Genomic DNA, 20,568 nt, shown 5'->3' with positions numbered 1-20,568 from the left:
CGAGGATTCTACATGGAGAAGAGGACCGAGCCTCGTGTGAACATAGGTAAGTATGTATGTTTGGAGGTGTGCATGTATGTAATAAACTTATACTGTCATGGTGTGTGTGTCCTGTTTTTTGTTGGGTATTTTTTTAGTAGTAGTACTACAGGTACCAGCGGGCCCGGTTTTCCACCGCATGCTGGTACTTGTGGTTCTCCAAGTACCAGCTTGCGGGGGAGGCTTGCTGGGACTTATAGTACTGCTACTAAAAACAATATTCTCATTTTTTACACAAGGCTATCAGCCCCCCATCCGCCGCCCTTGGATGGGGGGAACAGCCTCGGGCTTCACCCCTGGCCCTTGGGTGACTGGAGGGGGGGGACCCCTTGATTTAAGGGGTTCCCACTCCTCCAGGGTACCCCGGCCAGCGGTGACTATTTGGGTATGTAATGCCAGGGCCGCCGGGACCACAATAAAAGTGTCCCCTGGCTGTGGCAATATGTACCTGGCTAGTGGAGCCCGGTGCTGGTTTAAGAAATACGGGGGACCCCTACGCTTTCTGTCCCCCGTATTTTTTGAACCAGAGCCCGGTGCTGGTTGATGAAATATGGGGGAACCCCTGTAATTTTTTTCCCCATATTTTGTCAACCAGGACCGGCTCAAAGAGCCCGAGGCTGGTTGTGCTTAGGAGGGGGGACCCCACGCAATTTTTTTTTCTGTTTTTACACTAAACACACCCTTTCCCATAGATAACCATGCACAGATCTCACTGATCCGTGCATGGTTATCCAAACTCGACTGGAAAACGCTGGTCTATTTTTTTGCTGCTTTTTTTAACGATTCGCAAAAAATAGACCCGCACTTGAGCACTCAGAGACTAACACCCAAATACGAATGAATAGTGAATACCCGTATTATATGAAATAACAGCCGCGTTTGACCGATGGTCTATTCATTCGTATTTCAGAACTTTGCTGTTAAATCCATTACGAATAGACCAGACATTGCCGAGATTTGTGCTTAGTGAATTCCCGGATTGGGACTTTGAAAAAAAAACACAAATCGGACAAACTCGATTTTTTAGTAAATATAGGCCTTAGTCTCCTTCTGTCTAACAAGATATATCTCTTTGTCTTCATTATTTTGTGTCTGCTTATATTTCCTAAAAGCCATCTTTTTTGCTCTCACAATATTTGCTACTTCTTTTGCAAACCACACTGACTCCCTTTTCCTTGTGTTTTTCCTAATAGTTTTGATACAAAGGTCTGTTGCCTTCAATATTGCACATTTTAATGTTTCCCACCTCTCCTGTGCTGCTTCCAAGTTCCTCCACTCTGCCAAAGAATCGCTTACACATTTTCCATCCCTACAAAATCAGCCTTCCTAAAATCCAACACCTTTGTTTTTGTATGGGATGAATCAGTCTCTGTCTTAATGCTGAACCATACTGCATGCTGATCACTGGATCCCAGGTTTTCACCCACTTTTACGTCCAATAATCTGTCTCCATTTGTAAGTATTAAGTCTAATATTGCATCTTTCCGAGTGGGCTCCCTCACCAATTGGTGGAGGGATGCTCCCTGAAGGGAATTTAAAATGTTTGTACTTCTAGTGGAACTAGCAACAGACACCTCCCAGTTTACATCAGGAAGAGTAAAGTCTCCCATGATTATTACCACTCCTTTTAATGCCATTTTAGTTATGTCTTGCAATAGGTTCTTGTCGAGTTCCTTTTCCTGACCTGGTGGCCTGTATATCACGCCAATACGAATAATCAACTTTTCCCCTGTTTCTATGGTCACCCAAAGGGCCTCAGTTTTTTCTTCAATACTTTGTATTAATGTAGTATTTATGTTTTTTTTTACATACATTGCTACCCCTCCTCCGATTTTTCCAATTCTGTCCTTCCTAAATAAAGTATATTCCGGTATAGCTATGTCCCAGTCATGATTTTCATTGTACCATGACTCTGTAATTGCTGCAATGTCTAGATCATCCCTTGTCATTATTGCAGTTAGTTCTGGGATTTTATTTCCTAAGCTCCTAGCATTTGCACACATAGCTTTTAGAGTTTTGTTTGTGCTTTCTCTGTTCCTAGCTATGTTCTTCTCTCTGCCTATTTTTATTTGGTTTTGATCTGAATTATCTTCTGTTGCTGTGGATATGCTTCCTATTCCCTTTGCCTGCAGAAACAATACCTCTGTGTTGGGGGAGCAGATTTCTTTATTCCAATATTTAAGTGTATGGGCACCTTAACTACTCTATCTATCTATCTATCTATCTATCTATCTATCTATCTATCTATCTATCTATCTATCTATCTATCTATCTATCGAAACTCGCTCATACACCTAAAGATTTCTCTTCCAATCTGGCTGGTTGGAACGAAAATCTGGTAATGGATGGGAGCAAATGATGTTGACCACTTGAAATGGTCAACTGTCATTTGCTCCCATCCATTACCAGATTTTCGTACCAGCCAGCCAGATTGGAAGATAGAAACATAGAAACATGGAATTTGTCGGCAGATAAGAACCACTTGGCCCATCTAGTCTGCCCCCCCCTTTTTTTTTTTACATTATTTTTATCTCTAACCTTATTTGATCCTTATTTCTTTGTAAGGATATCCTTATGTCTATCCCATGCATGTTTAAATTGCTCTACTGTCTTAGCCTCTACCACCTCTGATGGGAGGCTATTCCACTTGTCCACTATGGGCACCTTAACTACTCTATCTATCTATCTATCTATCTATCTATCTATCTATCTATCTATCTATCTATCTATCTATCTATCTACAGTATCTGTCTGTCTGTCTGTCTATCTAGCATTTTCCCAATACATTCATTGGTCAATATATTTGTATTGCCTTTGTGAACCCATCTAAAGCATAGGCCATTAAAGTGAATGGGAAATGTATTTACTGTACAAGCAATAACAAATTTCCGTTGTGATTTTGCAAATTAGTCTTCGATAGATCCCCATTCACTTTACATCACAGGAATCAATTATTGAGGATGAGGTTAAAATACTGACGGTCGGGTTCCCAAGAATAAGAATGGGAATATATATGTTTTACTGACAGCGGCGTCCCATCTGTAGGAATACCGGCAGCGAGACCCTTCGTGGGCTCGCTACTCTCGCCATGCTTCGGGCTTGGTGTCTCACTTCACTTGCCACAGGTTATATTTCCACTCGGTTGGTGGCATGGACCCACCAACTGAGTGGCAATAACCTGCAGTAGTCGGGATTACGTTCATACGTTCAGCTGTCAGGATTCCGGTGTCTGTCTCCTGTTTGCTGGGATCCCGACAGCGGGTATTTTAACTGCATCCCAGAAGAATGATGACAGCAGGGTCCTAACGGTCAGAATCCTGACACATCCCAGAGGTAAGTACTGGGGTTGGGATTAGGGTTAGGCTGCAGAGGTGGGGGATGTTAGGGTTAGGTTGCGGGGAAGGGGGGGGGGGGGCAGTTACGGTTAATCTGCGGGAGGGATTGGTTAGAGTTAGGCTACGGGAAGGGTTGGTTAGTGTTAGGGTAGGGTAAAAATACTTACCGGGATGTGTTAGGATCTCGATGTTGGTCTGACTGTCGGGATCCTGACGGTATTTCACGCCCAAACCAATGATTGCTGTGATTTTGAGATGTTTGGCAATTATTTTGGTGCTTGAAAAAGTGGAGATTTGCCTAGCAATTGCTGTTAGTAGATGTATTGGTCTATTTATACTGCTTTTCCACCAAAGTTTAGACCCTGTTCACACCGCAGAATGAATTTGGAATATTGGCAGGTATGTAGATCCCTTTCAGACTGCACCTGTGTTCAGTCTTTCTGTTCTGCCAGCGCTTGGAGATGACATCACCGGTGATCCAGATCACTCTATACTTTTGGCGTGAACCGGGTCGGATAACCAGGGTCACTATGTTTACACCACAGGCTACCCGGGTCCTCCCTGGGTAAGTGGACTTGGGCTATTTTTCTAGGACCCTTTTTCACCAAGCCGCAACCCAGGTAGACCAGGCAAAAACCTGAGATATTGCGGAAGTTCTAAGCCTAAATCCATGTGGAAACAGCGCAGTTTCAAGGCAATTTAAGAAACATTTTACAGTTATGTAAATGAATGCTGCATAGTGCAGTCCCCATTATTCTCAGTGAGGACTGTGGTCTCAGCCAATTTACCAAAGGTGGCGTGACAGCTAGCACCACCTGAAAATGGAATGTGCCACTCTAGCCATATGGGAGAAGCATTGCATGAGAGGAGTCTTCTGAATCCCCTTCCCCCCAAAAAAAACAATCACCCAATCAATCACCCCCAAAATGAATCAACCTCCATGCTCTTCATGTCTCTTCTATCATGTTCATTTTGCATACTGACTCTTTGCTGGGACTCTCCCTGAGACAATCCCCTGGCAAGAGTCTCTTATTAATTAACACAAAATACTATTACAGCTGTGATATGTGTCTGTAACAAATGACACCACCAGTATCCGGTCTCTAGGTCGACCACTGTTGGTCGACGCGCAGTAGATTGGCATGGCCAAAGGTCAACTTGAGTTTTTCACAATTTTTTTTCATTTTTTTTAACTTTGTCATACTTTTCGATCCACGTGGACTACGATTGAGAATAGTAACCTTGCCAGTAGCATGGCGACCAAGCAAGCCATGCGAGGGGACACGGTGCACGAATTGTGGTTCCCGGTCGCTCTACAAAGTAAACAACATAAAAAAGTAAAAAAACTAGTGATGAGCGGGTTCGGTTCCTCGGGATCCGAACCCCCCCGAACTTCACCCATTTTACACGGTTCCAAGGCAGACTCGAATCTTCCCGCCTTGCTCGGTTAACCCGAGCGCGCCTGAACGTCATCATCCTGCTGTCGGATTCTCGCGAGATTCGTATTCTATATAAGGAGCCGCGCGTCGCTGCCATTTTCACTCGTGCTTTGGAGATGATAGCGAGAGGACGTGGCTGCGTTCTCTCAGTTTCTGTGTTCAGTGTGCTGCAAATATCTGTGCTCAGTGTGCTGCAAATATCTGTGCTCAGTGTGCTGCAAATATCTGTGCTCAGTGTGCTGCAAATTTCTGTGCTCAGTGTGCTGCAAATATCTGTGCTCAGTGTGCTGCAAATATCTGTGCTCAGTGTGCTGCAAATTTCTGTGCTCAGTGTGCTGCAAATATCTGTGCTCAGTGTGCTTGCAAATATCTGTGCTCAGTGTGCTGAAAATATCTATGTTCTCTGCCTGAAAAACGCTCCATATCTGTGCTGCATTGTAGTATATATAGTAGGAGGACAGTGCAGATGCAGAATGTTGCTGTGACCACCAGTATATATATAGCAGTACGGTACAGTAGTCCACTGCTCTACTTACCTCTGTGTCGTCAAGTATACTATGCATCCATACCTGTGCTGCATTTTAGTTGTGCGCAGTATATAGTAGGAGGGGACAGTGCAGAATGTTGCTGTGACCACCAGTATATATATAGCAATACGGTACAGTAGTCTACTGCTCTACCTACCTCTTTGTCGTCAAGTATACTATGCATCCATACCTGTGCTGCATTTTAGATGTGCGCAGTATATAGTAGGAGGGGACAGTGCAGAATTTTGCTGTGACCACCAGTATATATATAGCAGTACGGTACAGTAGTCCACTGCTCTACCTTTGTGTCATCAAGTATACTATGCATCCATACCTGTGCTGCATTTTAGTTGTGCGCAGTATATAGTCGGAGGGGACAGTGCAGAATGTTGCTGTGACCAACAGTATATATATAGCAGTACGGTACAGTAGTCCACTGCTCTACCTCTGTGTCGTCAAGTATACTATGCATCCATACCTGTGCTGCATTTTAGTTGTGCACAGTATATAGTAGGAGGGGACAGTGCAGCATGTTGCTGTGACCACCAGTATATATATAGCAGTACGGTACAGTAGTCCATTGCTCTACCTCTGTGTCATCAAGTATACTACAAAAGTTCAGTAAAATGACCCAAAAATCAAAATTAAATGCGTCTGATGAGAAGCGTAAACTTGCCAATATGCCATTTACGACATGGAGTGGCAAGGAACGGCTGAGGCCCTGGCCTATATTCATGGCTAGTAGTTCAGATTCACATGAGGATGGAAGCACTCATCCTCTCGCTAGAAAACTGCAGTGCCACTCCTAGATGGGCCAGGTGTTTGTGTCGGCCACTTGGGTCGCTTAGCTTATTCACACAGCTACCTCATTGCACCTCTTTTTTTCTTTGCATCATGTGCTGTTTGGGGACTATTTTTTAAATCTGCCATCCTGTCTGACACTGCAGTGCCACTCCTAGATGGGCCAGGTGTTTGTGTCGGCCACTTGGGTCGCTTAGCTTAGTCACACAGCTACCTCATTGCACCTCTTTTTTTTTGCATCATGTGCTGTTTGGGGACTATTTTTTAAATCTGCCATCCTGTCTGACACTGCAGTGCCACTCCTAGATGGGCCAGGTGTTTGTGTCGGCCACTTTGGTCGCTTAGCTTAGTCACACAGCTACCTCATTGCACCTCTTTTTTTCTTTGTATCATGTGCTGTTTGGGGACAATTTTTTAAATCTGCCATCCTGTCTGACACTGCAGTGCCACTCCTAGATGGGCCAGGTGTTTGTGTCGGCCACTTTGGTCGCTTAGCTTAGTCACACAGCTACCTCATTGCACCTCTTTTTTTTGCATCATGTGCTGTTTGGGGACTATTTTTTAAATCTGCCATCCTGTCTGACACTGCAGTGCCACTCCTAGATGGGCCAGGTGTTTATGTCGGCCACTTGGGTCGCTTAGCTTAGTCACACAGCTACCTCATTGCACCTCTTTTTTTCTTTGCATCATGTGCTGTTTGGGGACAATTTTTTAAATCTGCCATCCTGTCTGACACTGCAGTGCCACTCCTAGATGGGCCAGGTGTTTGTGTCGGCCACTTGGGTTGCTTAGCTTAGCCATCCAGCGACCTTGGTGCAAATTTTAGGACTAAAAATAATATTGTGAGGTGTGAGGTGTTCAGAATAAACTGGAAATGAGTGGAAATTATGGTTATTGAGGTTAATAATACTATGGGATCAAAATGACCCCCACATTCTATGATTTAAGCTGTTTTTGAGGGGTTTTTGTAAAAAAAAACACCCGAATCGAAAACACACCCGAATCCGACAAAAAAATTTCAGGGAGGTTTTGCCAAAACGCGTCCGAATCCAAAACACGGCCGTGAAACCGAATCCAAAACCAAAACACAAAACCCGAAAAAGTTCCGGTGCACATCACTAAAAAAAACTCATGTCGACTTTTTGTTATGTTGACCTAATGCGTGTGTCGACCTAGTTTATGTATCGACTTAGTCACTGTCGACCAATAGTAGTCAACTTTGTGACTGTCGATCTAAGTGGGGTCGAATATATGAACCACACCTCTACCGCCAATCATAAATAGACCCTGAAGTGATTTGCAGCTCGCCATGTAAACTCCAAAAATATCAGCTATTTGGTCAAAATCAACCTGTGATAAGATTTCCTCTTGATAATTATTATTTTTCTATTATTATATTTTATTTACGTGGCGCCACAAAGGCTCTGCAGCTCCGTACATGGAGGTAGGGCTTAGTGCATTGGATCGGCACAAAAGGGTACACACAAACATAAACTATACAGAAGACACCATTATGTAGAATAAACAGGAGGGGGAGGGACTTGCGCACAAGAGTTTACAATCTAGAGGGACTATGGGGGTCATTCCAAATTGATCGCTAGCTGCCGTTGTTCGCAGCGCAGCGATCAGGCTAAAAATCAGCATTTCTGCGCATGCGTATGCACCGCAATGCACGCGCGTGACGTACGGGTACATAATCTTTTGTGGTTTTGCACAGGTTCTAGCAAAGCTTTCAGTCGCACAGCACAACGCAGGAAGATTGACAGGAAAGGGGCGTTTCTGGGTGTCACCTGACCGTTTTCTGGGAGTGTTTGGAAAAACGCAGGCGTGCTAGGGAAAATGCAGGCGTGGCTGGGCGAACGCTAGGCGGGTGTGTGACATCAAAAGCCGTCCCTCCAACGTTAGAATCAACGCACACGAAGAGTAAGTCCAGGACTGGTCTAGTTTTGCACAAAATGTTTTTGCAGGTGCTCGGCTGCACAGGCGTTCGCACTTCTGCAAAGCGAAAATACACTCCCAGTGGGCGGCGACAAAGCGTTTGCACGGCTGCTAAAAACTGCTAGCGAGCGAACAACTCGGAATGACCCCCCGGATCAACTCGGAATGACCCCCGGGAAAAAAGAGGTGAATGGAACATATTTTATGATGAGAAGAATTGTTATATATGTCTAAGGTGGAGAAATTGTTTAAGTATAAAACCGTCTGCTGCCTGACCTACCCTATTTACTAAGACTGTGACCAATACTTTTCAAAAATGGATTAGCATGATCTTTGGCATAACCAATAGTTACCATTCCCCCATCCAATGTACAGTAGATATTGTATCAGCAGCAGAAATCACCGGAGACAGTTGGGAACAGGAGGATGGCAGCGGTACAAGATGATCAATCGGCCGTAATTCCCCTGATGTTACTGGAGGTGAACCGGCTTAGGAATGCGAGCCGGCAAATGAACTGTGAGACGGTAAATGAACTGTGAGCTACTGAAGGAGCAATGAAAAGCAATTATTCCATCAATCAAAAATAACTGCAAGGTTCATTAATGTTAACTATCTGGAAGCAGAAATTATCATAAATTATCTCACACATGCAAAACAAATATTGTAGTTTTCCAAAAACCAGACAGCATAGAGAGACATGAGGAGAATCGCTGGCTGGGACGCACTCTGAGGAAAGTGTCCCACAAGCTGCCGGAGATCGTCTGAGACTTTTATGAAGGGGTTTCACTAGTAACTGTTCCAAAGGGTGTAGTATGGTATGCCGGCGGCCGGGCTCCCGGCGACCAGCATACCGGTGCTGGGAGCCCGACCGCCGGCATACCGACAGCGTGGCAAGCGCAAATGAGCCCCTTGCGGGCTCGCTGCGGTCGCCACGCTGCGGGCACGGTGGCGCGCGCCATGCTATTTATTCTCCCTCCAGGGGGGTCGTGGACCCACACGAGGGAGAAAATCTATCGGTATGCTGCCTCTTGGGATTCCGGCGCCGGTATACTGTGCGCCCCATCCATGTACATTAATCTCTAATTACCTCACTCATGCCCTTATTTATCAATAAGTGATACATTTCACTGTGAGTGATAATTTGCAATTTATCACTCACAGTGAAATTTATCACTCATTGATAAATAAGGGCATCATTCTCGTAATAAAAAAAACTCCTTCACAGTAATTCACCACATTAAACCATTACCCCCTTTACCCTCCCAATAAAATCCAATCATTTTGATTAACCCATTATTTTTAATATTACCTTCCCTTAGCTATATCCGTAGCTCCCTATACTCTAACTTAACTGTTAATGATCTGATTCTCCTCCTCGTGCAGTTTAGGGTTAGGGTGCAGAGATGGGAAGGTTATGTCTAGGTACAAAGGAGGGAGGGTTAGGGTTCGGCACTTAGAAGGGGATATCCCCATTTAATACCTCCCTTGAATTGCTATCTGACTCGCAGGTACTGCAACATTCATAAAAACACATATAGGTATTGCCTACATAAAGGAAACTCTTTTTCGGCTGTTAATTCCAAAGGTGCTTTATCAGTGGAAGGGAACCTCTGTGTGGTCGTTGCTCCTACACATATTTAGGAGGCTCACACACGCATGGCAAGAAGCAGCTTATTTAAAATTTGGACAGCCAACATTTTTCCGAAATTTAAAAGCAGCCATCCCATCAGAAACAGTTCGGAAGATCTATCTACTTGGGGCTGCAATGCCATCTGCTCTTGGCTGCTGACAATGTGTTCAGGAATGTTACACTCCTAGTAATAAGTATAGGGGAACACTTGCCAGAGGCTTTAAATAAAATCAGCAGCATACTTCCAGTATGTTTCTAGAATTCTAGGCAGTAAGAGATTAAAACAGGTCCTAGCCGAGAGAATCGCCAATTTCCCCAACATTGCAGAAATCTAGTAAAAGCCCTCAGTGATGAATCTAGTAAAAGCCCTCAGTGATGAAATACTTTATCCCGCGCAAGATACCTGACCAGTCACACAAAGCTGAAGTTCAAGGCAGCGCTGTCATTAGTACAGTATATAAGGTCCAGGATCAGGCTCTCAGATGGGTTCATCAGTAATGTAAATGTTCCAAATCTCTCAATTTAAAGTTCAAACCCTAAATCAACATTCTTTCTCCAGAAGGACTTTATGGACCATAGTACTGCTCTTGTTAACTGGTGGATGAAGAGAAAGTATGTACCAGCTCTCATCCTAGATCCTTATTAAGCACTGACCTGGAAATATATGCTAAAATCCCTGTTAACCATTTAAATTACCACCCAATAATAAACTCAGACCAGTATGGCTAAATGTAATGGCCTCCAGGTTACAGAGTTGCGGGAATTTGGTGTGGGCCCATTTTTTTTAAAAAGCAGTAATCATTTACATGGCAAAACCAGATATAATAAAGCCAGCATACACCAAGATATTCGCAAAAGGACAGCCCGTACTCACTGTTACATGCACCCGGTGAGAGCAGCTCTTTGCCACAGAAGGACTTATGAGTTTAGGACCCAGTAGCTGTACTACGCATGCGCAGAGTGACAAGGCGGCCAGTGGTGGAAGGGATCTGATTGGATCCCTCTCAGAAAGAAATGTGAAAAGAAACCCATAGGCTTCTATTGGGAAACGAAACCCAAAGATAACATGAGCTCTGGGAAGCATCACATTCTGGAACTTGGTACATGTGAAGCTTTTAGGCTGTAGTACATCCTGCCCTGTGTGAGACATGCAACATGATTAATGCCTGTATACTGTATGAAGCTGTTCTAACATCCATGCACCTCTACGTGTTTTCAGCATACACTCCCCGGCTGGTGAGCTGTAAAAAACCCCACTCTGCTCCAGCTCTACTCCATCACCAATGTGCATGTAACAGTGAGTACGGCTGTACCTCCTATCTATCAATAAACCAACACCACTGGGTAAGTGACTGGGCTGTTCATAGTGTGAGTCATCTGCTGGTGTGTGCCTATATACCCCTGCAACCCGCACACACATCATTCCCAACACATCAATCATCAGACCGCACTCCCCCAGGAGAACTAATCTCACCGCACAAGGAGCTTATGTTCCCCTTATTTTCATATGGGAATCTTGCTCCTCACATTAGATGTGGTTCTATCATGGCCATCAAGGTATGGAATAAAATGTATGCATTGCCGATGATCTGATTTCCTTTACTCAACGCTGAGACAACAATTAACAATTTGTAAATGGTGGGTTTTATCTAATTGTCTAATTTATGGGGTTGATGTGTCAACTGTCAAGCACTGAAAAGAGTGGAGAAGTTGCCCATAGCAACCAATCAGGATTAAGGCAGCGTTTATCAAGAAAATTCTATAAAATGATAGGTAGAAGCTGGTTTCTATGGGATCTTCTCCCCTCTCTTCACTGCTTGATACCTTAGCTCCAAAATTAATAATTAATACCCTCCAACTGTACCTTTTTGGCCAGTACAGTACCGTTTTTTTATGGTCTGTAACGGCCAAAAAGGGCTTTGTACCGATTTTTTACTCAATAAATCTCCATAGAAAGTACAGGAAAGGGGATGTGACAACGACCCTTTTACCCGTGACCACTCCCCTTTTCCTAATTTGTACCGGCTTTCGAGTGTTCAATGTTGGAGGGTATGATAATTCAGAATCCGAAGTGATAAGGCAGAAATATGCCTGTAAATATTTATACTGATAAAAAAGAAACATTAAATAGAATTCAATGATTAATTAACCACAATAGATAGATATAGAGATGTGCAGCGGGCATTTTTTGAGTTTTGTGTTTTGGATTTGGTTCCACTGTCATGTTTTGGATTCGGACGCGTTTTGGCAAAACCACCCTTTAGAATTTTTGTCGGATTCGGATGCGTTTTGGATTCAGGTGTTTTTTTTCAAAAAACCTCAAAAACAGCTTAAATAATAGAATTTGGGGGTAATTTTGATCTTATAGTATTATTTATCTCAATAACCATAATTTCCACTCATTTCCAGTCTATTCTGAACACCTCACACCTTCCAATATTATTTTTAGTCCTAAAATTTGCACCAAGGTCGCTGGATGACTAAGCTAAGCGACCCAAGTGGGCGGCACAAACACCTGGCCCATCTAGGATTGGCACTGCAGTGTCAGACAGGATGGCACTTAAAAATATTGGCCCCAAACAGCACATGATGCAAAGATATAAAAAAAAAATAGGTGCAAGATGGAATTGTGCTTGGACCCTCCCATCCACCCCTGTGTTGTATAAACAGGACATGCACAGTTTAACAAACCCATCATTTCAGTGACAGGGTCTGCCACACGACTGTGACTGAAATGACTGGTTGGTTTGGGCCCCCACCAAAAAAGAAGCAATTAATCTCTCCTTGCATAAACTGGCTCTACAGAGGCAAGATGTCCTCCTCATCATCATCGTCCGATTCCTCACCGTGTACATCCTCCTCCTCACAGAGTATTAATTCGTCCCCACTGGAATCCACCAATCACAGCTCCCTGTGTACTTTCTGGAGGCAATTGCTGGTGAATGTCTCCACGGAGGAAATTATTATAATTCATTTTGATGAACATCATCTTCTCCACATTTTCTGGAAGTAACCTCCTACGCCGATCGCTGACAAGGTGAGCGGCTGCACTAAACACTCTTTCGGAGTACACACTGAAGGGGGGTCAACTTAGGTAAAATAAAGCCAGTTTGTGCAAGGGCCTCCAAATTGCCTCTTTTTCCTGCCAGTATATGTACGGACTGTCTGATATGCTTACAGTGATGCTGTCACTCATATAATCCTCCACCATTTTTTCAATGGTGACAGAATCATATGCAGTGACAGTAGACGACATGTCCGTAATCGTTGGCAGGTCCTTCAGTCCGGACCAGATGTCAGCACTCGCTCCAGACTGCCCTGCATCACCGCCAGCGGGTGGTTTGGGAAATTTTATCCTTTTCCTGGCAGCTCCAGTGGCGGTAGAGAATGAAGGAGGAGCTGTTGGCGGGTCACGTTCCGCTTGACTTGACAATTGTCTCACCAGCAGGTCTTTGAACATCTGCAGACTTGTGTCTGCTGGAAAGAGAGATACAACGTAGGCTTTAAACTTAGGATCGAGCATGGTGGCCAAAATGTAGTGCTCTGATTTCAACAGATTGACCACCCGTGAATCCTGGTTAAGCGAATGAAGGGCTCCATCCACAAGTCCCACATGCCTATAAATGCCTATAAATAAATAACTGGTAATAATGCCTAGCGGAAACGCTCCGTTTTAGCTCCTCCTTCAATCTCTCCAGCTGCTTCTGCAAAAGCCTGATGAGGGGAATGACCTGACTCAGGCTGGCAGTTTCTGAACTGACTTCACGTGTGGCAAGTTCAAAGGGTTGGAGTACCTTGCACAACATGGAAATCATTCTCCAGTGCACATGAGTCAGGTGCATTCCCCCTCCTTTGCCTATACCGTAAGCAGATGTATAGGCTTGAATGGCCTTTTGCTGCTCCTCCATCCTCTGAAGCATATAGATGGTTGAATTCTACCTCGTTACCACCTCTTGCTTCAGCTGATGGCAGGGCATGTTCATGAGTGTTTGCTGGCGCTCCAGTCTTCGGCACGCGGTGGCTGAATGCCGAAAGTGGCCCGCAAATCTCCTGCACCCCCTGACGTTTTTTTTTTTATTCTGCACCACCAAATTAATTGTATGTGCAAAACATGGGACGTGTTGGAATTTGCCCACATGTAATGCACGCACAATATTGGCGGCATTGTCCGATGTCACAAATCCCCAGGAGAGTCCAATTGGGCTAAGCCAATCTGCGATGATGTTCCTCAGTTTCCGTAAGAGGTTGTCAGCTGTGTGCCTCCTATGGAAAGACTTGATACAAAGCGTAGCCTGACTTGGAACGAGTTGGCGTTTGCGAGATGCTGCTACTGGTGCCGCCGCTGCTGTTCTTGCTGCGGGAGGCAATACATCTACCCAGTGGGCTGTCACAGTCATATAGTCCTTAGTCTGCCCTGCTCCACTTGTCCACATGTCCGTGGTTAAGTGGACATTGGGTACAACTGCATTTTTTAGGACACTGGTGACTTTTTTTCTGAGGTCTGTGTACATTCTCGGTATCGCCTGCCTAGAGAATTGGAACCTAGATGGCATTTGGTACTGGGGACACACTACCTCAAGAAATTTTCTAAGTCCCTGTGAACTAACGGCAGGTACCGGACGCACGTCTAACACCAACACAGCTGCCAAGGCCTGAGTTATCCGCTTTGCAACAGGATGACTGCTGTGATATTTCATCTTCCTTGCAAAGGACTGTTGGACAGTCAATTGCTTACTGGAAGTAGTACAAGTGGTCTTCCGACTTCCCCTCTGGGATGATGATCGACTCCCAGCAGCAACAACAGCAGAGCCAGGAGCAGTAGGCGTTACACTCAAGGATCCATTGGAGGAATCCCAGTCAGGAGAGGACTCGTCAGACTTGCCAGTGACATGGCCTGCAGGACTATTGGCGTTCCTGTCTAAGGAGGAAATTGACACTGAGGGAGTTGGTGGTGTGGTTTGCAGGAGCTTGGGTACAAGAGGAAAAAGGGATTTAGTTGTCAATGGAATGCTTTCGCTGTCACCCAAAGTTTTTGAACTTGTCAATGACTTCTGATGAATGCACTCCAGGTGACGTATAAGGGAGGATGTTCCTAGGTGGTTAACATCCTTACCCCTACTTATTACAGCTTGACAAAGGCAACACACGGTTTGACACCAGTTGTCAGCATTTCTGTTGAAATAATTCCACACCGAAAAGGTGATTTTTTTTTGTATTTTGACCAGGCATGCCAATGGCCTTATTCATCCCACGGACAATAGGTGTCTCCCCGGGTGCCTGACTTAAACAAACCACCTCTCCATCAGAATCCTCCTTGTCAATTTCCTCCTCAGCTCCAGCAACACCCATATCCTCATCCTGGTGTACTTCAACAGTGACATCTTCAATTTGAATATCAGGAACTGGATTGTGGGTGCTCCTTCCAGCACTTGCAGGGGGCGTGCAAATGGTGGAAGGAGCCACCTCTTCCCGTCCAGTGTTGGGAAGGTCAGGCATCGCACCCGCCGACACATTTGGACTCTCCTTGGGGATTTGTGATTTAGAAAGCACAATTCTTTGCTGTGCTTTTGCCAGCTTAACTTTTAATTTTTCTAGCGGGAGGATGAGTGCTTCCATCCTCATGTGAAGCTGAACCACTAGCCATGAACATAGGCCAGGGCCTCAGCTGTTCCTTGCAACTCCATGTCGTAAATGGCATATTGGCAAGTTTACGCTTCTCAGACGATTTTAATTTAGATTTTTGGGTCAATTTACTGAACTTTTGCTTTTTGGATTTTACATGCTCTCTACTATGACATTGGGCATCGGCCTTGGCAGACGACGTTGATGGCATTTCATCGTCTCGGCCATGACTAGTGGCAGCAGCTTCAGCAGCACTAGGTGGAAGTGGATGCTTGATCTTTCCCTATTTTACCCTCCACATTTTTGTTCTCCATTTTTTAATGTGTGGAATTATATGCCAGTAATATATCAATAGCAATGGCCTACTGTACTGTACTACTATATACTGGTGGTCACCACAATGCTGCGCTGTACTACTATATACTGGTCACAACAATGCAGCAGATATTGAGCACTGATCAGGATACTAGAAGTGACACAGAGCAGCAAGAAACAGCAATGGCCTACTGTACTGTACTACTATATACTGGTGGTCACCACAATGCTGCACTGTACTACTATATACTGGTCACAACAATGCAGCACAGATATGGATACTAGAAGTGACAAAGAGCTGCAAGATACGGCAATGGCCTACTGTACTGTACTACTATATACTGGTGGTCACCACAATGCTGCACTGTACTACTATATACTGGTCACAACAATGCAGCACAGATATGGATACTAGAAGTGACACAGAGCTGCAAGATACAGCAATGGCCTACTGTACTGTACTACTATATACTGGTGGTCACCACAATGCTGCACTGTACTACTATATAGTGGTCACAACAATGCAGCACAGATATGGATACTAGAAATGACACAGAGCTGCAAGATACAGCAATGGCCTACTGTACTGTACTACTATATACTGGTGGACACCACAATGCAGCACTGTACTACTATATACTGGTCACAACAATGCAGCAGATATTGAGCACTGGTCAGGATACTAGAACTGAGTCTGACACGGAGCTGCAAGATACAGCAATGGCCTACTGTACTGTACTACTATAATATACTGGTGGTCACCACAATGCAGCACACTGAGCACAGATATTGAGCTTTTCAGGCAGAAAACGTAGACATGTCCTCTCCGCTCAATCTACAATGCACGAGTGAAAATGGCGGCGACGCGCGGTTCTTTATATGGAATACGAATCTCGAGAGAATCCGACAGTGGGATGATGACGTTCGGCCTCGTTTGGGTTAACCGAGCAAGGCGGGCAGATCCGAGGCTGCCTCGGACCCGTGTAAAACACGTGAAGTTCAGGGGGGTTCGGATCTTGACGAACCGAACCCGCTCATCTCTAATATATATATATATATATATATATATATATACACTGCTCAAAAAAATAAAGGGAACACTAAAATAACACATCCTAGATCATCTGAATGAATGAAATATTCTAATTAAATACTTTGTTCTTTACATAGTTGATGAATGTGCTGACAACAAGATCACACATAAATTATCAATGGAAATCAAATTTATTAACCCATGGAGGTCTGGATTTGGAGTCACCCTCAAAATTAAAGTGGAAAAACACACTACAGGCTGATACAACTTTGATGTAATGTCCTTAAAACAAGTCAAAATGAGGTTCAGTAGAGTCTGTGGCCTCCTCGTGCCTGTATGACCTCCCTACAATGCCTGGGCATGCTCCTGATGAGGTGGCGGATGGTCTCCTGAGGGATCTCCTCCCAGACCTGGACTAAAGCATCCGCCAACTCCTGGACAGTCTGTGGTGCAACGTGGCATTGGTGGATGGAGCGAGACATGATGTCCCAGATGTGCTCAATTGGATTCAGGTCTGGGGAACGGGTGGGCCAGTCCATAGCATCAATGCCTTCGTCTTGCAGGAACTGCTGACACACTCCAGCCACATGAGGTCTAGCATTGTCTTGCATTAGGAGGAACCCAGGGCCAACCGCACCAGCATATGGTCTCACAAGGGGTCTGAGGATCTCATCTCGGTACCTAATGGCAGTCAGGCTACCTCTGGCGAGCACATGGAGGGCTGTGCGGCCCCCCAAAGAAATGCCACCCCACACCATTACTGACCCACTGCCAAACCGGTCATGCTGGAGGATGTTGCAGGCAGCAGAACGTTCTCCTTGGCGTCTCCAGACTCTGTCACGTCTGTCACATGTGCTCAGTGAGAACCTGCTTTCATCTGTAAAGAGCACAGGGCGCCAGTGGCAAATTTGCCAATCTTGGTGTTCTCTGGCAAATGCCAAACGTCCTGCACGGTGTTGGGCTGTAAGCTCAACCCCCACCTGTGGGCGTCGGGCCCTCATACCACCCTCATGGAGTCTGTTTCTGATCGTTTGAGTAGACACATGAACATTTGTGGCTTGCTGGAGGTCATTTTGCAGGGCTCTGGTAGTGCTCCTCCTGTTCCTCCTTTCACAAAGGCGGAGGTAGCGGTCCTGCTGCTGGGTTGTTGCCCTCCTACGGCCTCCTCCACGTCTCCTGATGTAGTGGCCTGTCTCCTGGTAGCGCCTCTAAGCTCTGGACACTACGCTGACAGACACAGCAAACCTTCTTGCCACAGCTCACATTGATGTGCCATCCTGGATGAGCTGCACTACCTGAGCCACTTGTGTGGGTTGTAGGGAGGTCATACAGGGACGTGGAGGCCACACACACTACTGAGCCTCATTTTGACTTGGTTTAAGGACATTACATCAAAGTTGGATCAGCCTGTAGTGTGTTTTTCCACTTTAATTTTGAGGGTGACTCCAAATCCAGACCTCCGTGGGTTAATAAATTTGATTTCCATTGATAATTTTTGTGTGATTTTGTTGTCAGCACATTCAACTATGTAAAGAACAAAGTATTTAATAAGAAGTTTTCATTCATTCAGATCTAGGATGTGTTATTTTAGTGTTCCCTTTATTTTTTTGAGCAGTGTATATATATATATATACAGTATCTCCTATATAATAGCCCAGATCTGTGACTCTGTGACTGTGTGTATAATGCTGGGCTTGGCTAGGAGCTCTCATTGGGTTAGCAGCAGGTCTATCAAACCCAGTCCACAGCTGATTGGGTGATAAACGCCCTCCCACACAGGTTACATCCAATGGGAGGCTCTGCCCTTTGGCTGCTGTGTGTTCCCAGAGCAAGATGAACAATGTGGCTGATGGAGCTGCAGCTCCAGGTCCACACCCCAAAATAGGCCCACTGCATCTGCAGCATCATACCCTCATTCCGAGTTGATCGCTCGCTGGCTAGTTTTAGCAGCCGTGCAAACGCTATGCCGCCGCCCACTGGGGAGTGTATTTCAGCAAGGCAGAAGTGTGAACGCTTGTGCAGCCGAGCTCTGCAAAAACAGTTTGTGCAGTCTCAGGGTAGCTCTGAACCTACTCAGCGCTTGCGATCACTTCAGCCTATTCCTGTCCGGATTTACGTCATACATCCGCCCACCGAACGCCCAGACACACCTGCGTTTTTGCAAACACTCCCTCAAAACGGTCAGTTGACACCCAGAAATGCCCCCTTCCTGTCAATCTTCCTGCGGCCGCCAAACTTCGCTAGAACCCGTGCACAACCACAACAGGCTTTGTTCTCGTACGTTGCACGTGCGCATTGCGGAGCATGCACATGCGCAGAAATGCCGATTTTTAGCCTAATCACTGCGCTGCGAACAACGGCAGCTAGCGATGAACTCGGAATGACCCCCATGAACTGCTACAAATTTGAAAAAGGGGGCATGGCCACCGGTAAAGGGGCGTGGTCACGCCCCTTTTCCTATACTTTCAATGGAAGTTTGGAGAGCCAAAAAACGGTACAGACCATAAAAAAAAGGTTCTGTACCTGCAAAAAAGGTCCAGTTGGAGGGTATGACACTGCATCTGCGGGTGTGGTATGGAAGGTAGAAGGTAACTAGGTCGACAGTGTCTAGGTCGACCACTATTGGTCGGCAGAAACTAGGTTGACAGGGTCTTTAGGTCCACATGGTCTAGGCGGACAGGTCAAAAGGTCAACATGAGTTTTTTATGTTTTTTTGGTGTCGTTTTCTCTGTAGAGTGACCGGGAACCCCAATTAGTGCACTGTGACCCCTTGCATGACTCGCATCGCTCGCCATACTTCAGGCAAGGTGCCTTCGCTCCGCTACCGCTTCACTCGGCACAGGTTACCGTTCCCATTTGTAGTCCACATGGATCGTTAAGAATGAAAAGGTTAAAAAAAAGAAAAAAATCGTGAAAAACTCATGTCGATCTTTTGACCTGTCGACCTAGAACATGTTGACCTAGAGACCCTGTCGACCTAGAAACCCTGTCGACCTAGTTACTGTCGACCAATAGTGGTCGACCTAGATAGTGTCGACCTAGAGACCGGATCCCGCATCTGCAGCAAGTTTCTGCGCTGTAGATAGGGGAAAAAATCCTTTTACTGCAGCGTCCTATGTCTTGCTGCCAGTCCACCTGCCCCCTCCGGCATCAACAATCCCCACTCCCTAGCCGCGGTGCAGGAGGAACAAAGGCTGCTGCGGCCACCGGCATGGATGTGTATGAAAGCGGCGCAGCGGAAGGCTTTCATAGTCCTCCCCTACGCAGCATACTCTCTGAGCCCCGGAGCCTCCTCTGCACGTGATGTCACAGAAGTGCCTCCCCGCCACAGCCGCGCCCAGATCCCCAGAGGCCCTGACTCCGCAACACAGCACCTGTGCTGCCAGCCTGGAAGCCCCGAGATGGCTAATGTAACAGATAGAGTGGGTGATATCACGGAGAGTAATGTCTGGACGCTGATTCAATGTCAAAGGTGACAGTGCTGTGCAGTGCAGTGGGTGTACAGTGGGGGTCATTCCGAGTTGTTCGCTCGGTAAAAATCTTCGCATTGCAGCGATTTTCTTCTTAATGTGCATGCGCAATGTCCGCACTGCGACTGCGCCAAGTAAATTTGCTATGCACTTAGGAATTTTACTCACGGCATTTTCATCGTTCTGGCGATCGTAATGTGATTGACAGGAAATGGGTGTTACTGGGCGGAAACAGGCCGTTTTATGGGCGTGTGGGAAAAAACGCTACCGTTTCCGGAAAAAACGCAGGAGTGGCTGGAGAAACGGGGGAGTGTCTGGGCGAACGCTGGGTGTGTTTGTGACGTCAAACCAGGAACGACAAGCAGTGAAATGATCACAGATGCCGAGTAAGTCTGAAGCTACTCAGAAACTGCTACGA

The sequence above is a fragment of the Pseudophryne corroboree genome, chromosome 5, assembly GCF_028390025.1.
Source record: "Pseudophryne corroboree isolate aPseCor3 chromosome 5, aPseCor3.hap2, whole genome shotgun sequence".
NCBI lineage: Eukaryota > Metazoa > Chordata > Amphibia > Anura > Myobatrachidae > Pseudophryne > Pseudophryne corroboree.
This window is presented reverse-complemented; position numbering follows the sequence as displayed.